Genomic DNA, 23,259 nt, shown 5'->3' with positions numbered 1-23,259 from the left:
AGAGGTAGGACCTTTGGGAGATGGTTAGGTCATGGGGGCAAAGCCCTAATGGATGAGATTAGTGACCTTATAAAAGAGACCCCAGAGAGACCCCTCACTACTTCTGCCATTTGAGGAAACAGCGGAGAAGGAGTTATATATGAATGAGGAAACGTGTCCTCGCCAGACATCGAATCTGACGTCACCTCAACCTTAGACTTCCCAGGCTCCAGAACTGTGAGAAATAAATGTCTGTTCTTTGTAAGCCTCACAGTTTATGGTATTTTGTTATAGCAGCCTGAACGGACTGACAGGTCCTTCCACCAAATCACTGGATGAAGCGCCCCTCCCGCCAAGATCCCTTCAGGCTTCATCACTTTTTTGACGGTCTAATTCAACTTGATCTCATACCATCATTTTTGCATTGCAATCATTTGAATATTGGGACTACCCCTTTCCCTGAGGCCAGTGGAATATTTTCCCTCTCAGCCCTTTAAGCCAGGAATATATCAGCAATCTGTGTGACAATGGGCAGTTCAGGTGCTTCTTTCTTGTTCACCATGCAGTGATTTAACTTCTACCATTTTCTTCACTACAATCATCTTTCCTTCTCTCCTTTCCTGTCACTGTGAGTGACACACCAGCTGACAGTGTTATGAATAGGAAAGTTTGGGCAGAGTGACTGTCAGAAATATTTTTACAGTGTGAAAGGACATTTGTGGAATGTTATGGCATCACTGCCTCCTGCCCCTCAGAGAATGTGGCATTGAGTATTGGACTTTTGCCACTGTATCCAACATACCAAAGCGAGCTCCTGGCCTCATTGTACATTACAGAGTACTTAAATAATATCCTCATCTTATATATATACATGTATTTATTTTCATATTCTTTCATATGCCCTACCTTAGGTTTTACATTGTGACTTAAGTATGATTTAGCTGAAGTCTTCGGAATACTTCAGTAAAGCTATCACCAGAATTAGAACATTCCCCTGAGTTGCAGTGAGATTTGTGCTAAAGTTCACAATGCGAATTTGATAGCTCTAAATATGAGATATGTACTTGCTGCATTTACTGAAATCCCTGAGTCCCCTATCACTTTCCTTAGATTTCAAAGTTATGGGATTGTCCAGTATGTTTGCTAAGAATGACCTGATGTGACTCAAGTGTTATTCTGGGCACGATTCTGTTGCCAATTACATTGGTACACATGTTTTAATGTGATTTGGATTACTGATATAAATGACTACATGTGATTACTTTGTGTTTTCTATTATATAACATTATAGGCCGGGTGCGGTGGCTCAAGCCTGTAATCCCAGCACTTTGGGAGGCCGAGGCGGGTGGATCACGAGGTCAGGAGATCGAGACTATCCTGGCTAACATGATGAAACCCCGTCTCTACTAAAAATACAAAAAACTAGCTGGGCGTGGTGGCGGGCGCCTGTAGTCTCAGCTACTTGGGAGGCTGAGGCGGGAGAATGGCGTGAACCCGGGAGGCGGAGCTTGCAGTGAGCCGAGATCACGCCACTGCACTCCAGCCTGGGAGACACAGCGAGACTCCGTCTCAAAAAAAAAAAAAAAAAAAAAAAAAAACACATTATATTTCCTTTAGACATTTCATTGTCTCAGGTTATAATATGACATCCTTATATAAGGCAGTTTTAAGGGGGAATTTATCTTCTCTCAGTGCTTTAACCTACCCACCAGATTATATATTTGAGTCATCTTTTAGTGACAAATTCATTAACCTGTAACATGTCTTGAATCATGTTTAAAATTATTTTAAGACATCCCCTACCCCACGCCAGAATAACCATGTGATAATGCTGAAAAATGTTTCTACTTTTTTGATTGATGGATTGATTTCAGGTGACAATTTATGGCTCATGATGACTGTGTTAATAATTAGGTCCTAGAAAATACATTGACATGGTTTCAGACAAAAGTTTCCAACTAGTTTTGCTCAGAAGTGAAGTAGGTGGTTGCGTGTGTTGTGCGATCTGATGACCCTGTGTTTGAAAATTATTCACCTCACTAGCTCATTTGAAATTGGAAGGTTGATCCCTACAGTCTTTGGTCTTCATGGGTAGTCTGTTGAAATATAAATACCTCTAGATGGGCAGCCTATCAGCCTGCTATCTGTCATTATCCTTTTAATCTGGATTTATTTAGTAGACCTCTGAAAATTGGCTGAAATAGACTGGCAAGACAAAGATTTGATATCAGTTAAGGTGGATGACAAGTTTACAAGACTTGATATTGGTTTAAATGAAGAAAATATCTGTTTAAAGTCTCAGTAAGCCTAGTTTTGACTAGGCAAGGGAAGCATGTTGGCATACGGCATGTGAGTGCAGGCAAGGAAAGAGAAGTAACAGAATGGGTACACCAACTTTACTTAATCTCCATCTTTCTGGAAGTCAGCCCTTGTCTGTGATTTGTAGGGAACATTGTACTGCCTGCTTGTCACTCTGCCATCCATCCACCAAAGTAACTTTCAAGACTACGTTAGGGGCTGAGATTCTCTATGGGGGTGGTGAAAATAAAATTCTGTAACATCTTCCTTCTTCCACTACTTTCTTAGCTGTCTTCTTGCCATTTTTGGAAAAGCTTTCCTTGAAACATTTCTTGTTGCCTAATATTCTTGTTGCTTTACCCTTTAATCAAGGCAACGCTATACAATCTTTCCCACCAAATTTTCTCTTTAAAACGGATTTTATTTGATTTACCCACAGATAGGAGGGAGCCTAATACAGGCTCTACAGCTTCTTGGGGAAAGCCCTGAAAACCCTTGTCAATACTATTTTCCACATATTCTTTTGCTGTTGTTGCTACTCCTTTATCTTGATTGAACACAACCTCCAAGATTTTCTGTGCAAGGTTACTTGAGAGAGAAAATGTTAATTGACATTTTTCATATGTGAAATCTCTTTATTCTACCATTAAGTTTGGCTGGTTATGGACTTCTAGGTTAGAAATAGCTTTTCCTTAAACTTTTGAAAGCATTGGCTCATTGCTTTTGAGCTTCCAATGCTGCCATTGAGTCAATATTATTACTTTGATTCCATGGTATTTTGAAACTTCTGTATAGTATGTCTTTGTGTGATCTATTATTATTCATTATACTAGGCACTTGATGGGCCCTTTCAGTTAGGAAACCTGTGTCCTTCAGTTCTGAAAATTTTTCTTGCATTATTACTTGGATAATATCATTTTACTCTTTAATTTCTCTTTTTTTCTCTGTAAATGTTTTCAGCCAGATGTTGAACATCCTAGATTGATCCCCAAGTCATCTCTTCTGCTTTTTTTCCATCTTTTTGTCTTTTTATTTTAATTTTCAGAAGGTCTCCTCCACCTTATATTCCAACACTTCAATTTTTATCTTATTTTTAATTTCCAAAGCTTTATCTTATTCTCTGAATGTTCTTTTTTAAGCCAATTTTTAACGAATGCTGTATATTCTCATCTCTCTAAAAGTTAGTTCTTAAAATTTTCTTCTGTTCCCTGTATTGTCTCTGTTTCTGTCAAATTCACTTTCTTCCTTCTGTCGTTTTTATCTCTAGCCTCAATGTCTTATCACTCTTGATGGCCCATTTATATATAACAGTAAGACACCAAGAAGCTGATTAGAAGTTCAGTGTACATGAGTAGGCACTGTTATATGGTAAAATGTCCTTTAAGTTGGGAAGGCTACAACTCAGCTTTTTCACTGGGATTCTCAACAATATCAGTATTTTTCAGTCCCTTTTATGAGACAGTTATTTTCCACACAAAGAAATAGTCCAATTTCCTATAGGTAATTATAAACCTGACTACAAGTATTCTGGGATGTATGACAGAATAAGTAGAGACTGAAGATTGAACCACTTGACATGCAGGTTTTTCAGATGCGAACACATCCTGGAAAGAGTAAAAGAAAAAAGGAAAGAAAAATACACATGTTTTGTATCCTCATTTTCGGTGTGGCAAGTCACCCCACTTCTTATTCATATAAACTTTTCTGGCAAGGAAAAAACCCTCCTGTCTTCTACATGCATTGGCAAAGGGAAATTACGCCATGGAGTACCTGAGTGAACTTAGAAGAAAGGACTATATACTTCTTATACCAACTGATAATCTACTTTGCTGTTTTCAGTCCTACTCACACCCCTGCCCCTAGAGATTCTTGGTGCCTGCAAATCCTAAGACTTTCTGAGGTTCTGCAGCATGAATTGCTTTGCCTTTTGTTGGCTTCTACCCAGTTTCAGGCTTACGTTTCAGTATTATCTGTCTACACTGCTAAGTCATTTACCACCTGTCCATCTATTTTCTGGCTTACAAAACTTGTGTGGTATTTCTCTTCTACTGTCATCTCCTCTCATGTTCTCTTTGTACTTTAGGGTCTTTTATTACTTTTAAAAATTCTTGGCCGGGCATGCTGGTTCATGCCTATAATCCCAGCACTTTGGGAGGCTGAGGCAGGTGGATCACCTGAGGTCAGGAGTTCAAGATAAGCCTGGCTAACATGGTGAAACCCCGTCTCTACTAAAAATACAAAAATTAGCCAGGCATGGTGGTGCACACCTGTAATTTCAGCTACTTGGGAGGCTGAGGCAGGAGAATCACTTGAACCCGGGAGGCAGAGATTGCAGTGAACCGAGATTGTGCTATTGCACTCCAGTCTGGGCAACAGAGCGAGACACTGTCTCAAAATAAATAAATAAATAAATAAATAAATAAATAAATAAATAAATAAATTTGCTGTCATTTTAGTGAGGTTTCAGGAGTGAGTGTAGATAAATATATTTGTTCAATCTTCTATGCTTACCTAGAGGTCTCCTCATTCATTTTACTAGCTGTATGGTGTTCTATAGTTTATGTGGACCAAGCAGTAATACATAAAATATGTAATATGTATTAAGGCCTGAGTCTCAAGCAATCAGAATGAGCACCAGTCATAGTGGTAACATATGGTCCTAAAGCCCCCTGCTATGCAAGTGTTAAGACTTTAGTTGTTGGATTGTGTGGGGGTTCAAGGTATCCTGGGGAAAGGACCACGATGACCAGAGTGCTGGAGGGGTGCACTCAGTGTGTGGAATCAAGACAGAAACTATTAAGCTGTTTTAGGCTTATTTCAGTATTTTACCAACTATTTTATCTGCATTTGTGCATGCTTGCAAAATATCAATCGGGAATACACCAGAATCCATTTATTCAATCCTTTACTAATGGACATTTATATTATTTCTAACTTTTGCTTAAGTTTCCAACAATGTGTGTGTGACAATCTCAAACATATCTCTTTTTGTACCTTTGGGAATATTACTATAGCATTGCTTCTTAGTAGTACATTTCTTTCACCAGTTACCTTGAAAGCAACCAATGGAAATTAAACAATTCGCTAATGATTTTTTTTTTTTTTAAGAGACAGGGTTTTATTCTGTTGCCCAGGTTGGAGTGCAGTAATGCAGTCACAGTTCATTGCAGCCTTGAACTCCTGGGCTCAATCCTCCCACTTCATCCTCTTGAGTAGGTAGGACTATAAGTGCATGCCACCATGCCTGGCTGATTTTTTTAACTTCTTGTTGTTGTTATTATTATTATTATTATTATTATTATTATTATTATAGTGATGAGGCCTCATTATGTTGCCCAGGCTGATCTTGAACAACTGGCCTCCAGTGATCCTCCCACTTCAGCCTCCCAAAGTGCTAGGATTACAGGAGTCAGCCATTATGTCTGACTCTGATTTACAAATATATATATAACCTGTAGGCTGGAAACAGTGGCTTATGCCTGTAATCTCAGCATTTTGGGAGGTCGAGGCGGGCAGATCACTTGGGGTCAGGAGTTCGAGACCAGCCTGGCCAACATGGCAAAACCCCATTTCTACTAAAAATACAAAAATTAGTTGGGCATAGTGGTGCACACCTGTGATCCCAGCTACTCAGGAGGCTGAGGTGGGAGTATAGCTTGAACCCAGGAGACGGAGGTTCTAGTAAGCTGAGATTGCACCACTGCATTTCAGCCTGGGTGACAAAGTAAGATTCTCTCTCTCTTCCTCTATATATGTAACCTATAATTTAAGTTAATTCAACCTATTCTTTTTAAAAGTTGGTTCTGCGAATTCTGTTATAGGGACAATAGAATAGACGTACTTCTCCTTATTCTTCCTGCTGAGCACAAAAAAAGGCTCTGGAAATCACATATAAAACAAAACATAAGAAGTCTCTGAGAGGTGGATAAAAGAAAGAAGACTAGCTAGACCCAAGTAATGACATGATAACATGTCAGGGAACACGAGGATGAGTTCCCTGGGTAGATTTTATTTTTATTCTTATTTATTTTTTGCCTCACACATCCTAGATTGAGAACTGAATACTGCAACCTGGAAATACTAAGAAGTACACACAGAAAAAAAAAGCCACAACAAAAGCCTACTCTGTCTAACCAAAGGGACGAGAAAGGAGCAGCCTAGCAAGGCAGGAAACTTTTAGACAACGTCTCTACAGGAGCCAAATGCCACCAATTAAAAATTGTGGCCCTAGTTGGGCGCAGTGGCTTATACCTGTAATTCCAGCACTTTGAAAAGCCAAGGCAGGAGGATCGCTTGAGCCCAGGAATATGAGACCAGACTGAGCAACATGGTGAAACCCCACCTCTGAAAAAAAAAAAAAATTTAGCTGGGCATGGTGGTGTTCACCTGTAGTCCCAGGTACATGGGAAGTAGAGGTGGGAAGATTGCTTGAGCCCAGGAGTTCAAAGTTACGATGAGCCATGATTGTGCTGCTGCACTCCACGCTGGGTGACAGTGAGACCTTATCTAAAAAAAAAAACCCAAAAACAAAAAGTGTGGCCCCACTCCTGTCAGCCTCTCAAAGTGTTGGGATTACCAGCAAATGCCAAATGGGAAGTGAAACTTCTTGCCAGGCTATATAATCAGACACCCTAATCCCTCTACCAGAGTGGAGTCAGAGAAAGCAAAGTAGGGAGCTGAGACTTCATCTCCGGCAGGCAGTAATGACCCCCATCTCCAGGCTGCAGCATCAGTAGAGACAGCATCATATAGGAAGTCTAGACTTTTCCTCTCACACAGCCGTAATGAGGCATTTCCCCCCATCTCCATTGGAGTGGTGTCAAAGGAGGCTTGGTTAGAACTTTCACTATTTCTCAGTAATAATAAGGCCTGCCCTTTGCCCTTTCCCCTTTCCCAACCCCATGATGTCAGTGGAGGTCACATGGGAAGTAGTAACAAGGGATTCCTACCCATCCTAGCTAGAAAGGTGACTGTAGAGACATAGTGAAGAGCGGGATCTCTGATCTCAGCCCAGTAGTAATGAGGAACCACACACCCAGTTGTAAATGGAAGCAAAGTGAAGAACCCAGACTTCTACTTCCACTTGGCAGTAACAATCTGGAACCCCCTACTTCCCCATATTGGAGTGGTATCAGATAAAACCAGCTAAAACATAAAGTTTAAATAGTATCCAAAGCCTCATAACATAATATACAAAACTGCCAGTTTCAGTAAAAAATCACGAATCTACCAAGAATCAGGATCTCAAACAATGAAAACAATCAATAGATGCCAAAACCTAAATGACAGACATGCTAGAATTATCTAACAAATATTTTAAAGCAGCCATCATAAAAATGCTCAGCAAACAATTATGAACATACTTGAAACAAGTAAAAATAAAAAGCATCAGAAAAGAAATAGAAAGTCTCAACAAAGAAATAGAGGATATAAAGAAGAATCCAACTGAAATTCTTGAACTGAAAAGTTCAATAACCAAAATAAAAGCTCAGTGGATTGGTTTAAGAGCAGAATAGAGGAAATAAAAGAAAGAATTAGTGAACTTGATGATAGAGCAATAGAAATTACCTAATCTGAAAAACGAAGAGAAAATAAACTGAAAAAAAAAAAAAAAAAGAACACAGCCTCAGGGACCTGTGGAAATTTAACAAAAGACCTGTCATTCATGTCGTCAGGATCCCAAAAAGAGAGGTAAAAGAGAAAAGGGGGACGAAAAAGCATTCAAAGAAATAATGGCTGAAAGCTTTTCAAATTTGATGAAAGATACATTATAAATAAAGCAAAATGGGATCTAGAAAGTTTTCAATAGTGCACAGTGGCCAGGCGTGTTAGCTTATGCCTGTCATCCCAACATTTGGGAGGACCGAAGTGGGAGAATCACTTGAGGCTGGGAGTTTGAGACCAGCCTGGGCAACATAGTGAGACTTTGTCTCCACAAAAACAGAAAAAAAAAAAAAAGAAAAAGAAAAAGTCTGGTGTGGTGGCATGTGCCTGTAGTCTTAGCTACTCAGAATGCTGAGGCAGGAGGATCACTTTAGCCCAGGAGTTCAAGGCTGCAGGGAGCTATAATTGCACAACTGCACTGCAGCCTGGGCAACAGAATGAAACTCCGTCTAAAAAAACAAACAAAAAGTTACAAAATAGCCCACAGAAAGACAAAAAAGAAACAGACAAATGAAAAACAGAAGAAATAATCAGAAAAAAGTAAGATAATTGCAGACTTAAGCCCTGACATATCCGTTATTATCTTAAATGTAAGTGGTGTAAAAATATCAATCAAGCTGGGCACGGTGGCTCATGCCTGTAATCACAGCACTTTGGGAGGCCAAGGCGAGTGGATCACGAGGTCAGGAGATCGAGACCACCCTGGCTAACACGGTGAAACCCCATCTCTACTAAAAATACAAAAACTTAGCTGGGTGTGGTGGTGGGCACGTGTAGTCCCAGCTACTCGGGAGGCTGAGGCAGGAGAATGGTGTGAACCCAGGAGACAGGGCTTGCAGTGAGCCGAGATCATGCCACTGCACTCCAGCCTGGGGGACAGAGCAAGACTCCGTCTCAAAAAAAAAAAAAAAAAAAACCCATCAAAAGGGAAAGCTTGAAGAGTGGATGTAACATCATGGTCCAACTATATTCTGCTTACAAGGAGCTAATTTAAAACTCAAGAACATGTGTAAATTAAATGGAAAGGATGGGAAAATATATTTCATAACAATATAAATCAATTTAAAATTTAAAAAGCAGAAGTAGCTACATTAATATCAGATAAAGTTGACTTCAAGGCAAAGAAAATTACTAGAGAAAAAGAGCAGCATTAGATCATAATTAAAAATCGATCAACCAGAAAGATGTAACAATTTTAAATGTGTATGAACCAAGGAACAGAACCTCAATGTATACTAAATAATAGCTGATGGAGCTGAAAGGAGACATAGATCCACAATTATAGTTGGGAAATCATAATCCCAGTCTCAGCAACTAATAGAACTACTAAACAGAAAATCAGCAAGGATATAGATCTAAACAAAACCATCAACTAAAAGCATCTAATTGACATATATAGCACACTTCATTCCCAAATAGCAGAATATATATTCTTTTCAAGCACATAGAGAATATTCACTAACATAGACTATATCCTAAGTCATAAAACAAACCTCATGAAACATGAAATAATTGAAATTATACAGAGTGTATTCTCTGACCATAACAAAACTAAACTAGAAATCAGTAACAGAAAGTTAAAGGAAACTCATTAAACACTTGGAAATTAAACAACACACATATAAATAATCCATAGAGCAAAGAGGAAATCTAAAATGAAATATATATGTAACTGAATGAAAAGATTAAATATTTCAAATTAATAATCTAAGTTCCTCCCTTAAGAAACAAGAAAGAGGAGATAAAAATTAACAGAAGACAAGCGAAAGAAAGGAAATAGTAAAGGTAAGAACAGAAGTTAACTAAATTCAAAATAGGAGAACAATAGAGAAAAGTGGTGAAATGAAAAGCTGTTTCTTTCTCTTTCTTTTTTAAGAGACAGGGTCTTGCTCTTTTTCCCAGGCTGCTAGAGTACAGTGGTGTGATCATAGCTCCTTGCAGCCTCAAACTCCTAGGCTCAAGTGATCCTCTTGCCTCACCCTCCTGAGTAGCTAGAACTACAGGTGCACACCACCATGCCTTGCTATTATTTATTTATTTATTTATTTATTTATTTATTGTAGAGACAAATTCTCGCTATGTTGAGCAGTCTAGTCTCAGTCTCCTGGCTTCAAGCAATCTTTCTGCCTCAGCCTCTCAAAGTGTTGGGATTACAGGTATGAGCTACCACACCCAGCCTGAAAACCTGTTTCTTTGAAAAAAATCAAAATAATTGACAAATATCTAGCAAGACTGACAAAAGTAAAAAGAGAAAATACACAAATTAACAATATTGAGAATGAAATGGGGAATATCACTAAATATCCTGCAGCCTTTCAAAGGATAACAAGAGAGTATTATGAACAACTTTGAGCTCATAAATTTGACAAGTTAGAAAATGGACCCATTCATTAAATATTCCTTGTGAGTTTATGTTTGCAAGCTACAAAATTTCAATCAAGGAAAAATAGATAATCTAAATTGTCTTATAACCATTAAATAAATCAAATTCATTTTTTACAAAGTTCTTCAAAAAGGAAACTCCAGTTCTAGATGATTTCACTGGAGAACTCTATTAAGTATTTAAATAATTAAGAACAATTCTACACTATCTTTTACAGAAAACAGAGGACAGAACACCAATTCACGATATGAAGATAGTATTACACAGATACCAAAACCAAACAAGGACATCACACACACACACATACACACACGCACACCCACCCACACACACCTCAGACTATTATGCCTATGAATATAGATGCAAAAATCTTCAACAAATTACTCAAAAACAAATTCAGTAACATATAAAAAGGATAGTAAACCACAGCTAGGTGGGTTTTACCCCGAGAATGCAAGTGTGTTCAATATACAAAAATAAGTAAGTATAACACATCATATAGAATAAAGGACAAAAACCACATGATCATCTCAATAGGCACAGAAAAAGCACTGATAAAATTTAATACTCATTCATAATTTTAAAAAACTCTCAGAAAAATACATGTACAGGGAAACTTCTTCAACTTGATGAATAACATCTTAAAAAAATCTAACAGCTTAATAGTGAAAGACTGATTGCTTTTGCTCTAATATCAGGAGCAGTGCTAGAGATGGGAATTCTCACCATACTTATTCAACATAGTTTTAGAAAATCTAAAAGAGGAAGCCCCGTCTTTACAAAAAAATACAAAAATATAGGGCACCAGTCATAGTTGGAAGCCCCCATTCCAGAACCTAGCTCCCAGATGATATTTTTAGACACACCCTGGGCCAGAAGGGAACCCAGTCCGGGCAGCATTCATCACCTGTTAACTAAAAAGCCACTGGGCCCTGAATAACCAGCAGTGATACTCAGATACTAAGTCAAGGGCATTGGGTGAGCCTCTGAGACTTGCTAGCTTCAGGTGAGACTCAGCACATTACCAGCTGGGGAAAAACTTCTTTGGCTTGAGAAAAGCAGAGGGGAAAGTAAATGGGACTTTGTCTTGCACCCTAGCTACCAGCATGACCACAGCAGTGTATAACACAAGAGGACTCTTGTGGTGGCCAATTCCAAGACTTGACTCTTGGATGGCATTTCTGGCCCTGCCCTGGGCCAGAGGGAATTCAATTGCCATGAAGGGTGAGTCCCAGGCCAGGCAACATTCACCACAAGATCCCTTGAGAACCCTTGGGCCTTAAGTGAACACTGGCGATAGTCTGGCAGTACTTCTCATGGCCTGGGGTGGCAGTCGCTACACAGTGAGGCTCCTCTGCCTTTGGAAAGGGGAGGGCAGAGTGGGAAGGACTGTATCTTGTGGTTTGAGTGCCAGCTCAACTACAATACAACAGAAAATCAGGTCGACATCTAAGGATTTTGACTCTAGTCTCTGACTCCCAGTTGGTACCTCTGGACTCATTCAGGGCCAGAGGAACCTCACCACCCTGAAGGGAAGGACACAGGCCTGGCTGGCTTTGCCAACTGCTGATCATAGAGGCCCAGGGCCTTGAGCAAACATGGGCAGTAGCTAGTAGTGGTTATAGCAGGCCTTGGGTGAGACCTAGTGCTGTGCAGGCTTCAGGTCTGACCCAGAGCAGTCATAGTGGTAGTGACTACAGGGGTGATTGTGTCACTCCACCACTAGCTTTATGTGGCTCAGAACAGAGAGAGAGAGAGACTGTATGTTTGGGAGAAAGTAAAGGTATAGAACACAAGTCTCTGCCTGGTTATCCAGAGAATTCACCTGGATTTTGTCCATGATCATCAAGATGGTACCTCTATGAGTCTGCAAGAACCACAGTGTTACTGGACAAGGGGTGCCTCCTAAAGCAGATATAGCTTAGATCACAATACCCAAGTCCTTTCAAATATCTGGAAAGTTTTTTCCAGGAAGGACGGCTACAAATAAGTCCAGACGGTGAAGACTATGATTAACATCTAACTCTTCAATGCCCAGACACTGAATAACATCTACCAGCATCAACACCATCCAGGAAAACATGACCTCACCAAACAAACTAAATAAGGTACCAGGGACCAATCCTGGAGAAACAGAGGTATGTGATCTCACAGACAGAGAATTCAAAATAGCTGTTTTGAAGAAACTCAAAGAAATTCAAGATAACACAGAGAAGGAATTTAGAATTCTATCAGATAAATTTTACAAAGAGATTGAAATAATTAAAAAGAATCTAGCAGAAACTCTGTAGCAGAAAAATGAAATTGCCACACTAAAGAATGCATCAGAGACCTTTAATAGCAGAATTGAGGCCAGACTCGGTGGCTCACGCCTGTAATCCCAGCACTTTGGGAGGCTGGGGCAGATGGATCACCTGAGGTCAGGAGTTCAAGAGCATCCTGGCCAACATGGTGAAACCTCGTCTCTACAAAAATACAAAAATTAGCCAGGCATGTTGGTGGGTGCCTGTAATTTCAGCTATTCAGGAGGCTGAGGTGGGAGTATCGCTTGAACCTGAGAGGTGGAGGTTGCAATGAGCTGAGATTGCACCATTGCACTCTAGCCTGGGCAAAAGAGCGAGACTCCGTTAAAAAAAAAAAATTGATCAAACAGAAGAAGTAATTAGTGACCTTGAAGACAGGCAATTTGAAAATACACAGTTGGAGGAGACAAAAGAATAAAGAATAAAAAACAATGAAGCATGCCCACAGGACCTAGAAAATAGTCTAAAGAGCAAACCTACGAGTTATTGTCCTTAAACAGGAGGTAGATAAAGAGATGGGGGTAGAAAGTTTATTTAAAGGAATAATAACAGAGAGCTTCCCAAACCTAGAGAAAGATATCAATATCCAAGTACAAGAAGGTTATAGAACACCAACCAGATTTATCCCAAAGAAGACTACCTTAAGGCATTTAATAAGCAAATAAATTCCCAAAGGTCAAGGGTAAAGAAAGGATCCTAAAAACAGCAAGAGAAAAGAAACAAATAACATACGATGGAGCTCCAATACATCTGGTAGCAGACTTTTCCGTGGACACCTTACAGGCCAGAAGAGAGTGGCATGATGTATTTAAAGTGCTGAAGGAAAAAACCTCTATCCTGGAATAGTACACCTGGCAAAAATATCCCTTAAGCATGAAGAAGAAATAAAGACTTTTCCATAAAAACAAAAGCTGAGAAATTTCATCAACACCAGACCTGTCCTACAAGAAATGCCAAAGGGAATACTTCAATCTGAAAGAAAAGGGTGTTAATGAGTAAGATGAAATCATCTAAAGGGACATAACTCGTTGGTAACAGTAAGCAGACAGAATAACACAGAATAGTATAACATTGTAATTGTGATGTTAAACTACTCTTGACTTAAGTAGGAAGACTAAACAATAAAACAGTCAAAAATAAGAATTACAACAATTTTTAAAGAAACAGTACATTAATACATAGAGAGGAACAACAAAAAGCCTAAAAAGTGGGAGGACAAAGTTAAAGTGTAAAATTTTTATTACTTTTCTTTTTGCATGTTTGTTTATGCGATCAGTGTTAACTTGTCATCAGTTTAAAGTAATTGATTATAAGGTAGTATTTACAAGCCTCATGGTAACCTTAAATTGAAAAATGTACAATGGATACACAAAAAAATAAAAAGCAAAAAAAATTAAAGCATACCATCAGAGAAAATCACCTTCACTGAAAGGAAGACAGGAAGGAAGGAAAGAAGGAAGAGAGAACAACAAAACAACCAGAAAGCAAATAATAAAATGGCAGGAGTAAGTCCTTACCAATAATAACATTTAATGGAAATGAACTAGCCTCTCCAGTCAAAAGACATAGAGTGTCCGAATGGATAAAAAAATAAGACTCAATGGTCTCTCGCCTGCAAGAAATACACTTCACCTATAAAGATACACATAAACTGAAAATAAAGGGATGGGAAAAAATATTTCATGTCAGTAGAAATCTAAAAAGAGCAGGAGTCGCTATATTTATATCAGACAAAATAGATTTCAAGACTAAAACTATGAGAGAAGACAAAGAATGTCACTATACAAGAGTAAAGGTGTCAATTCAGCAAGAGGATATAACAATTTTAAATATACATGCATCCAACACTGGAACACCAAGCTATATAAAGCAAATATTATTAGTGTTATATAGAGAGATAGGTATACAATACTAGCTGGAGACTTCAACACCCCACCTTCAGCATTTGACACCTTCCAGACAGAAAATCAGCAAAGAAACATTAGACTTAATCAGCACTGTAGACCAAATGGATCTAGTAGATATTTACAGAACATTTCACCCAATGGCTGCAGAATACACATTCTTTTCCTCAGCACATTGATCATTCTCAAGGATAGACCATATGTTAGGTGACAAAGCATGTCTTAAAGTATTCAGAAAATTGAAGTAATATCAAGCATCTTCTCTGCCCACAATGGAATACAACTAGAAATTAATGACAAGAGGAATTTTTGAAACTAGACTAATACATAGAAATTAAACACTATGCTCCTGAATAACCAGTGGACCAATGAAGAATGAAGACGGAAACTGAAAAATTTTGTGAGACAAATAATAATGGAAACACAACATACCAAAACCTATGGGATACAGCAAAAGCAATACTAAGATAGAATTGTATAGGTATAAGTGCCTGCATCATAAAAGAAAAAAACTTCAAATGAACAATCTAAGGATGCATCTTAAAGAGGTAGAAAAGCAAGACCAAACCAAATTCAAAATTAGAAGAAAAGAAATAATAAAGATCAGAACAGAAATAAATGAAATTGAAATGAAAAATGCAATGTAAATGATCAATAAAACAAAAACTTGGTTTTTTGAAAAGTTAAACGAAATTGACAAACATTTAGCCAGACTATGAAAAAAAGAGACAAGATACAAAGAAATAAAATCAGAAATGAAAAAAGAGACATTACAACTGATACTGCCACTAATGATCATTAGTGGCTACTATATGTCAATAAATGGGAAAATCTAGAAGTGGATAAATTCCTAGACACATACAAACTACCAGGATTGAACCATAAAGAACCCAAAAACTGGAACAGACCAATAATAAGTAACAAGATTGAAGCCTTAATAAAAAACCTTTCAGGGCCTGGTGCAGTGGCTCATGCTTGTAATCCCAGCACTTTGGAAGGCCGAGACAGGTGGATCACCTGAGGTCAGGAGTTCAAGACCAGCTTGGGCAACATGGTGAAACCTAGTCTCTACTAAAAATATAAAAATTAGCTGGGCGTGGTGGTGCATGTCTGTAATCCCAGCTACTCAGGAGGCTGAGGCAGGAGAATCACTTGAACCCAGGAGGCGGAGGTTGCAGTGAGCTGAGATTGTGCCATTGCACTACAGCCTGGGCAACAGAGCGAGACTCCGTCTCAAAAAAAAAAAAAAAAAAAAAAAGACTTTCAGTAAAGAAAAGCGTAGGACTCAAAGGCTTCACTGCTGAATTCTACACAACATTAAAGGAGCACGTTATGCACATGTACCCTAGAACTTAAAGTATAATAATAAAAAAAAAAAAACAAGAACTAATACCAATTCTACTTAAACTATTTCAAAAAATAAAGGAGGAGGGAATACTTCCAAACTCATTCTATGAGGCCAGTATTAACCTGATACCAAAACCAAAGATACATCAAAAAAAAAAAAAAAAAAAAAGAAAAAAAAAAAAAAAGAAAACTATAGGCAAATATCTCTGATGATGCAAAAATTCTCAACAAAATACTAGCAAACTGAATTCCGTAATACATTAGAAAAATCATTCATCATGACGAAGTGGGATTTATCCCTTGGATGCAAGGATAGTTTAACATATGCAAATCAATCAGTGTATTACATCATATCAGCAGAATGAAGGATGAAAACCTTATGATCATTTCAATTAATAGTGAGAAAGCATATGATTGAACATCTCTCCATAATGAAAACCCTCAAAAAACTGGGGATAGAAGAAACATACTTCAACATAATAAAAGCCATATATGACACACTCACAGCTAGTATCATACTGAATGGGGAAAAACTGACAGCTTTTCTTCTATGATCTAGTACATGACAAGGATTCCCACTGTCACCACTTTTATTCAACATAGTACTGGAAGTCCTAGCTAGAGCAATCCAACAATAGCAGCAGATAAAGGGCATCCACATTGGAAAGGGAGAAATAAAATCATCCTTGTTTGCAGATGATGTGTCCTTATGTTTGGAAAACCATAAAGACTCCACAAGGAAACTATTAGAGCTGATGAAAATATTCAGTAAATGTGCAGGATACAAAATCAACATACAAAAACCAGTAGCATTTCTATATGCCAACAGTGAACAATCTGAAAAAGAAATAAAAAAAGCAATCCCGAAGATCAGATGGTTGTAGATGTGTGGTGTTATTTCTGAGATCTCTGTTCTGTTCCATATATATTTACAATAGCAAAGACTTGGAACCAAGACAAATACCCATCAATGATAGACTGGATAAAGAAAATGTGGCACATATACACCATGGAATACTATGTAGCCATAAAAAAGAATGAGTTTATGTCCTTTGCAGGGACACAGATGAAGCTGGAAGCCATCATTCTCAGCAAACTAACACAGGAACAGAAAACCAAACACCACATGTTCTCATTCACAAGTGGGAGTTGAAAAATGAGAACACATGGACACAGGTAGGGGAACATCACACACTGGGGCCTGTCAAGGTGTGGGGGTCTAGGGGAGGGAGAGCATTAGGACAAATACCTAATGCATACAGGGCCTAAAACCTAGGCGACAGGTTGATAGGTGCAGCAACCCACCATGGCACATGTATACCTATGTAACAAACCTGCACATTCTGCACACGTATCCCAGAACTTAAAGTAAAATAAAAAAAGTAATCCCATTTACAATAGCTACACATAAAATTAAATACCTAGGAATTAACCAAAGAAGTGAAATATCTCTGTAATGAAAACTGTAAAACATGGGTAAAAGAAATGGAAGAAGACACCAAAAAATGGAAATATATTCCATGTTCATGAATTGGAAGACTCAATATTATTAAAATGTCCATAGTACTCATTGCAATCCACAGATTCAATGCAATCACTATCAAAATACATTCTTCACAGAAATACAAGAAACAATCCTACAATTTATATGGAAATACGAAAGACCCAGAATAGACCAAGCTATCCTAAGGAAAAAAAGAAAAAAAACTAAAGGAATCACATTACCTGACTTCCAATTGTACTACAGAGGTATAGTAACCAAGACAGCATGGTATTGGCATAAAAAGAGATGCCTAGACCAACGGAACAAAATAGAGAACCCAGGAACAAATCCATACACCTTCAGTGAACTCATTTTTGACAAAGGTACCAAGAACATAAACCAGGGAAAAGACAGTCTCTTCAATAAATGGTGCTATGAAAACTGGATATCCATATGCAGAAGAATGAAAATAGACCCCTATCTCTTGCCATATACAAAAATCAAATCAAAATGGATTAAAGACATAAAGCTAAGACCTCAAACTATGAAACTGTTACAAGAAAACATTGGAGAAAAGCTCCAGGGCGTTGGTCTGGGCAAAGATTTTTTGAGCAATATCCCACAAACACAAGCAACCAAAGCAAACATGGACAAATGGGAACACATGAAGTTAAAAAGCTTCTGTACAGCAAATGATACAATGAAGAAAGTGAAGAGACAACCCACAGAATGGGAGATAATATTTGCAAACTACCCATCTGACAAGGGATTAATAGTCATAATATATAAGGAACTCAAATAACTGTATAAAAAGTCTAGTAATCTAATCAAAAATGGGTAGAAGATTTGAATAGAGATTTCTGAAAAGAAGACATACAAATGGCAAACAGGCATATGAAAAAATGCTCAACATCAGTGGTCATCAGAAATGCAAATCAAAGCTACAATGAGATATCATCTCACCCCAGTTAAAATGGCTTATATGCTGGCAAGGATGTGGCAAAAATGGAACAGTTGTATACTGTTGGTGGGAATGTAAATTAGTACAACTACTATGGGAACGGTTTGGAAGTTCCTCAAAAAACTAAAAGTTGAACTACCATATGATCCAGCAATCCCACTGCTGGGTATATACCCAAAAGAAAGGGCATCAGTATATCAAAGAGATACCTGCACTCCTATGTTTGTTGCAGCACTGTTCATAATAGCTAAGATTTGGAATCAAACTAAATGTCCATCAACAGATGAATGGATAAAGAAAATGTGGAGCATATACCCAATGGAGTGCTATTCGGCCATAAAAAGAATGAGATCCATTCATTTGCAACAGTATATGGATAGAACTGGGATCATTATGTTAAGTGAAATAAGCCTTGCACAGAAAGAGAAACATTGCATGTTCTTACTTATTTGTGGGATCTAAAAATCAAACAATTGAACTCATGGACATAGAGAGTAGAAGGATGGTTGTCAGAGGTTGGGGAGGGTAGTAGGGGGCTGGGTGTGATGTGCAGATGGTTAATGGGTACAAAAAATAGAAGGAATAAGACCTACTATTTGACAGCACATCAGGGTGACTACAGTCAATAATGATTTAATTGTTCATTTTAAAATAACTTAAAGAGTGTAATTGGATTGTTTGTAACTCAAAGGGTAAGTGCTTGAGGGGATGGATACCTGATTCTTCATGATGTGATTATTTCACATTGCACGCCTGTATCAAAACATCTCATGTACCCCATAAATATATACCTACTATGTATCCATAAAAATTAAAAAAGAAAAAAGTTTAAAAAGCACTAAATTTCTGTGTACTCCAAATTGTCTACAATAACAATGTATGACTTCTATAAATTGCAAAAAATAAAACCTATTTAAAGTTAAATACCTAACCTGTGTTAAAACAGCTGTAGCCCTCTATGTAATTAAAGCCTTTAATAAATCAATTATTCTCTCTGATATTGATTCTGAATAATTGATTCCAAATAATTTCATATTGATGAAAAATAAACAAAATTCCTTGTAATTGTTTTCAAAGTAGAAATAATACACAATTAAAGTATAGTCATAGCCTGGTATGTCTTAGAATGAACAGAATTCTAATTTATCTGTAAATCTATAAATAATTTATAAATTTCATAAATAAAGCTATTTATTTATATATAACTACATATTCATGTAGTTGTATATAAATATGTCAGTTTCTATGAAATACAAACATAAGTAAAATCGATTTCTTTTCTCAGCTTCATGGCAATGCATTCATTTTGACAAGAAGCAGCAAAGAGCAACAAGCATGAAATTTTAAAGCAAGAAGCCCTGACTTCCAGTCAGTCCCTGGGTCATCACCTATTAGTAGTGTGACTCGGGTCAATTATTTTCTCTGACCTCTCATTTTCTCTTCCATAAAATGGAGAAATTAATAATTTCTTCCTTAAGGGTTCTCATGCAGATCAAATTAAATAGTGCACAAGAAAGCACTCTGCAAACAGTTAATTGCTATATTCACTGTTCTTTATTATTTTATTCTAGATGAGACAAACGGCACCCTTTGCTTTTCTTGGTAAATTCCTGGATGCTTGCTGACTAGAGTTCTGCAATCAGAAAATATGCATGCGAGGAGAATTTTGTAGAATGTTATTTATTATGCTTCAATTACATAAATGTCCTATTGTAGCCTCTCCTTTCTTTCCATTAAAAAAAATATTCTTTTAAAGCAATTTGTCAGAAAGCTACTAGTGTGACGACACTGGTTTATTTAAACACTACCACCTTCCCTCCTTTCTGTGAGTATCATTTGCAGTTTCACAGACAGAATTTTTGAGGGTTTCCAAATTTAGGTTCAGTGTTTTTTTTCTCACCAATGTTGAGTTCCAACTTAGAATCTCACTCTAACCTGACTGATGACCTCTCCAAGTGGCCTTCCCATCTGGGGAATAAGCAGTTAAGAAAACAACCACAGTTATTATAATTTTTTTTTTTTTTTTTTTTACAGAACTATTGAATTGAGTTGTGTTACAATGCTAAGAAAAGATCTAGCAATGAATACAATTTTTGTGGGTTTTGTTGGGTAACAGTGAAACTGTTGCTTAATATAAAAATAGAAATATAAGAAAGAAATGCGTAAGACTTCCAAAATATCAGCTATTTAACTGATAGTTTATAGTGCCTGGCTCTCTTGGGCATTGCAGGATTTATGTGTGTTTTGTTTGTTTCATTTTCTATTTGGAGCTAAAAAGGCCTCGTGTTCATGTTGATGTAATGACAGACAAGGCTTTTTACTCTCCAAGTGCTTCAGAGCATACTCTGGGGTATAGAGGATGTGAAATGCATAAAGAGAATGGCTCCATAGCAAGTGCCAAATACAGGGTTACCTTCTTTTTGTTGCCCTTAGGTACATTCACTCATATTCATATCATAATCCTATGTACTAGTGCCCTCTTGTGAAAGACATTGTTAAGGGTACACATTTTGTAGCCATTTTGCCTATTTCTTCTCAGAAAACAAAAGATAATGTATACCAACAGTGATTGGCTGGGCGCCATGGCTCACGCCTGTAATCCTAATACTTTGGGAGGCCAAGACTGCCAGATCTCTTGACTTGAGCTCAGGAGTTCAAGATCAGCCTGGGAAACATGCTGAAACTCTGTCTCTAAAAAAAAAAAAAAAAATACAAAAATTAGCCTGGCATTGGAGGCACATGCCTGTAGTCCCCACTACTCAGGAGGCTGAGGTAGGAGGATCAAATGAGCCCAGGAGTTAGAGGCTGCAGTGAGCTGAGATCATGCCTCTGCACTCTAGCCTGGGTGACAGAGCCAGAGCCTATCTCAAAACAACAACAACAACAAAACAGTGATTGAACCATCTTTGTCTATCCCTTTCTCCTTCTTCCTTTTCCTTTTTGTTTTTTATATGTTCTCCCCTTCCATTTCCTCTCTTCTTTATGCATTTTATTTGCTTCAAATCATTCTCATCCTTCTTTATGTAATTAAGTATTTAGAAACATGAAGTTGATCATGAAGGATTTGAAAATTCTTCCCCATCTCCCACTGAGAATACAGAGGTATTGGAAAACATAGAAACACTGGACTCTTTAGGCCTTTTTTTTTCAGATTCATCTCCATGGCCTGAAGTTATGGTGAACTGAGACGAAGGGGTATTATTCTGGGAACCAAAATAGTTACTGTCAACCTTTAACTTGAAGGTTTATTACAAGTCGCTGAGCCAGAAGTAAATCTGTAGAAATGTTCCACAGGCAGTATTTTTCTTAACAGAATGAGCCTCAGTTTCTTTGTCTGTAAAATGGGGATGAAGATACTAACACATAATTAATAGTAATTATGGGAGAAAGGAACCAGATTGTTACAGGGCTTTAACTACCTTAAATTACAAGACAAGAAATGTAGACTTGGCTGTTGCACAACGGGAAATCATCAAACTTTAGTTTTAGCAGGTTAATTTTTAGAAAACTTGTATGATGGTAGTGTGTGGCAGGGATTAGGATCAGGAGAGACAAAAGGTGGGCAGATTATTTGACATGTCTAAGTAATGTGTAATGATAATAATTGCTAACATTTAGGGAGTGTTTACTATATCCTGGGCATTGTGCTAATTGATCTTTTATCTGCCTTATCTCATTTTATTCCTTCAGCCACCCTATGAGATAGGCAACGTTTGTTATCTACATTTTACAGATGAGGAAACTGAGCTACAGAACATTGAAGAAATGTACCCAAGCTATTACTTAGTATGAGGTCACCAAAGAAGAGATCAGTAAGTGGTAGGACTAGAATTTGGTCATAGGCTCTCTGGCTTAACTACTGTGGTGTACTGTCTCTAATGCGTCAGTCAATATTTCCCCAAAGTGCCATCCTTATTCACCCATTAGCATTACTTCAAAGTGTATTTTACAATTTTGGAATTTTCTGTGTAGAATAATTTTTTAAGTTGTCTTACATGATGTGTAAGTATTATGTGTCTTGAATTTGTGCTTTTTTTTTTTTTCAGAGAACAGAAGCTTTATCCCTCAAGCATAAAAAAAGATTGTTTATGGAGAAAATTATATTAAAATATACTTTAAGCTTCACTGCCTTGGTAAAGGGTTTTCTTGAATATGATTGATTCAAGGTTTTTATAATTGTCAATTCTTTTACTGTTATGGCAAACCTTTGGAAACTATTAGGGTTTGGAATATTGTGTGAACCTAAAGTGACTAACTTTAGATTAATTGCTTCGTTCTTTTTTTTTTTTTTTTTTTTTTTTTTAAATTTCTGACTCTCTAACTCAGTGATTCTCTCCATTGTTAGGGAGGATTTAGTTTCTTCTTTGGCTATAAGCCCCCAGACCAGCAGCTAGTAGATACTTCTTGTTTCCTTCCTTGTGCTCTGCTGTCTCTGATCCCTGATGTCAGGGCATCTGCTGCTTGCTATCCTTGTATTTTATAACATTGATTCCCTTCCCTCTGCTTCTCTCTCTTTCATTCTCTTTCTCTGATCTCTCTCCTTTTCTTCCTATTCTTCTCAGTTTTGTTGCTAATGGGTCTGGATTTGGCTATCCAGGCTAATCCATCGGATATTCCTTCTAGGAGAGAGGGGTGAGGTGGTTTGTGTGAAATTTCGCTCATTATCTCTGGTCAGTGAAATACCATAAACACAAGAACAATAAACTATGCACCTTTAATTAACTCTTGGCTATTTTCGTGATTTCTCTTATTTGGGGGTTCTAGGTTGCTTTGAATATCTGAGGTTGCTAGACATCTGAATCTGAAAAATCATAGCTCTATTCTCTTTCTCTTTTCTTTTCTTTTCTTTTCTTTTCTTGACAGAGTCTCGATGTGTCACCCAGGCTGGTGTGCAGTGGTGCAATCTCGGCTCACTGCAACCTCCACCTCCCGGGTTC

The sequence above is a fragment of the Macaca nemestrina genome, chromosome X, assembly GCF_043159975.1.
Source record: "Macaca nemestrina isolate mMacNem1 chromosome X, mMacNem.hap1, whole genome shotgun sequence".
In the NCBI taxonomy this organism is placed as follows: Eukaryota; Metazoa; Chordata; class Mammalia; order Primates; family Cercopithecidae; genus Macaca; species Macaca nemestrina.
The sequence above is the reverse complement of the archived record's forward strand: the minus strand, read 5'-3'. Positions refer to the sequence as shown.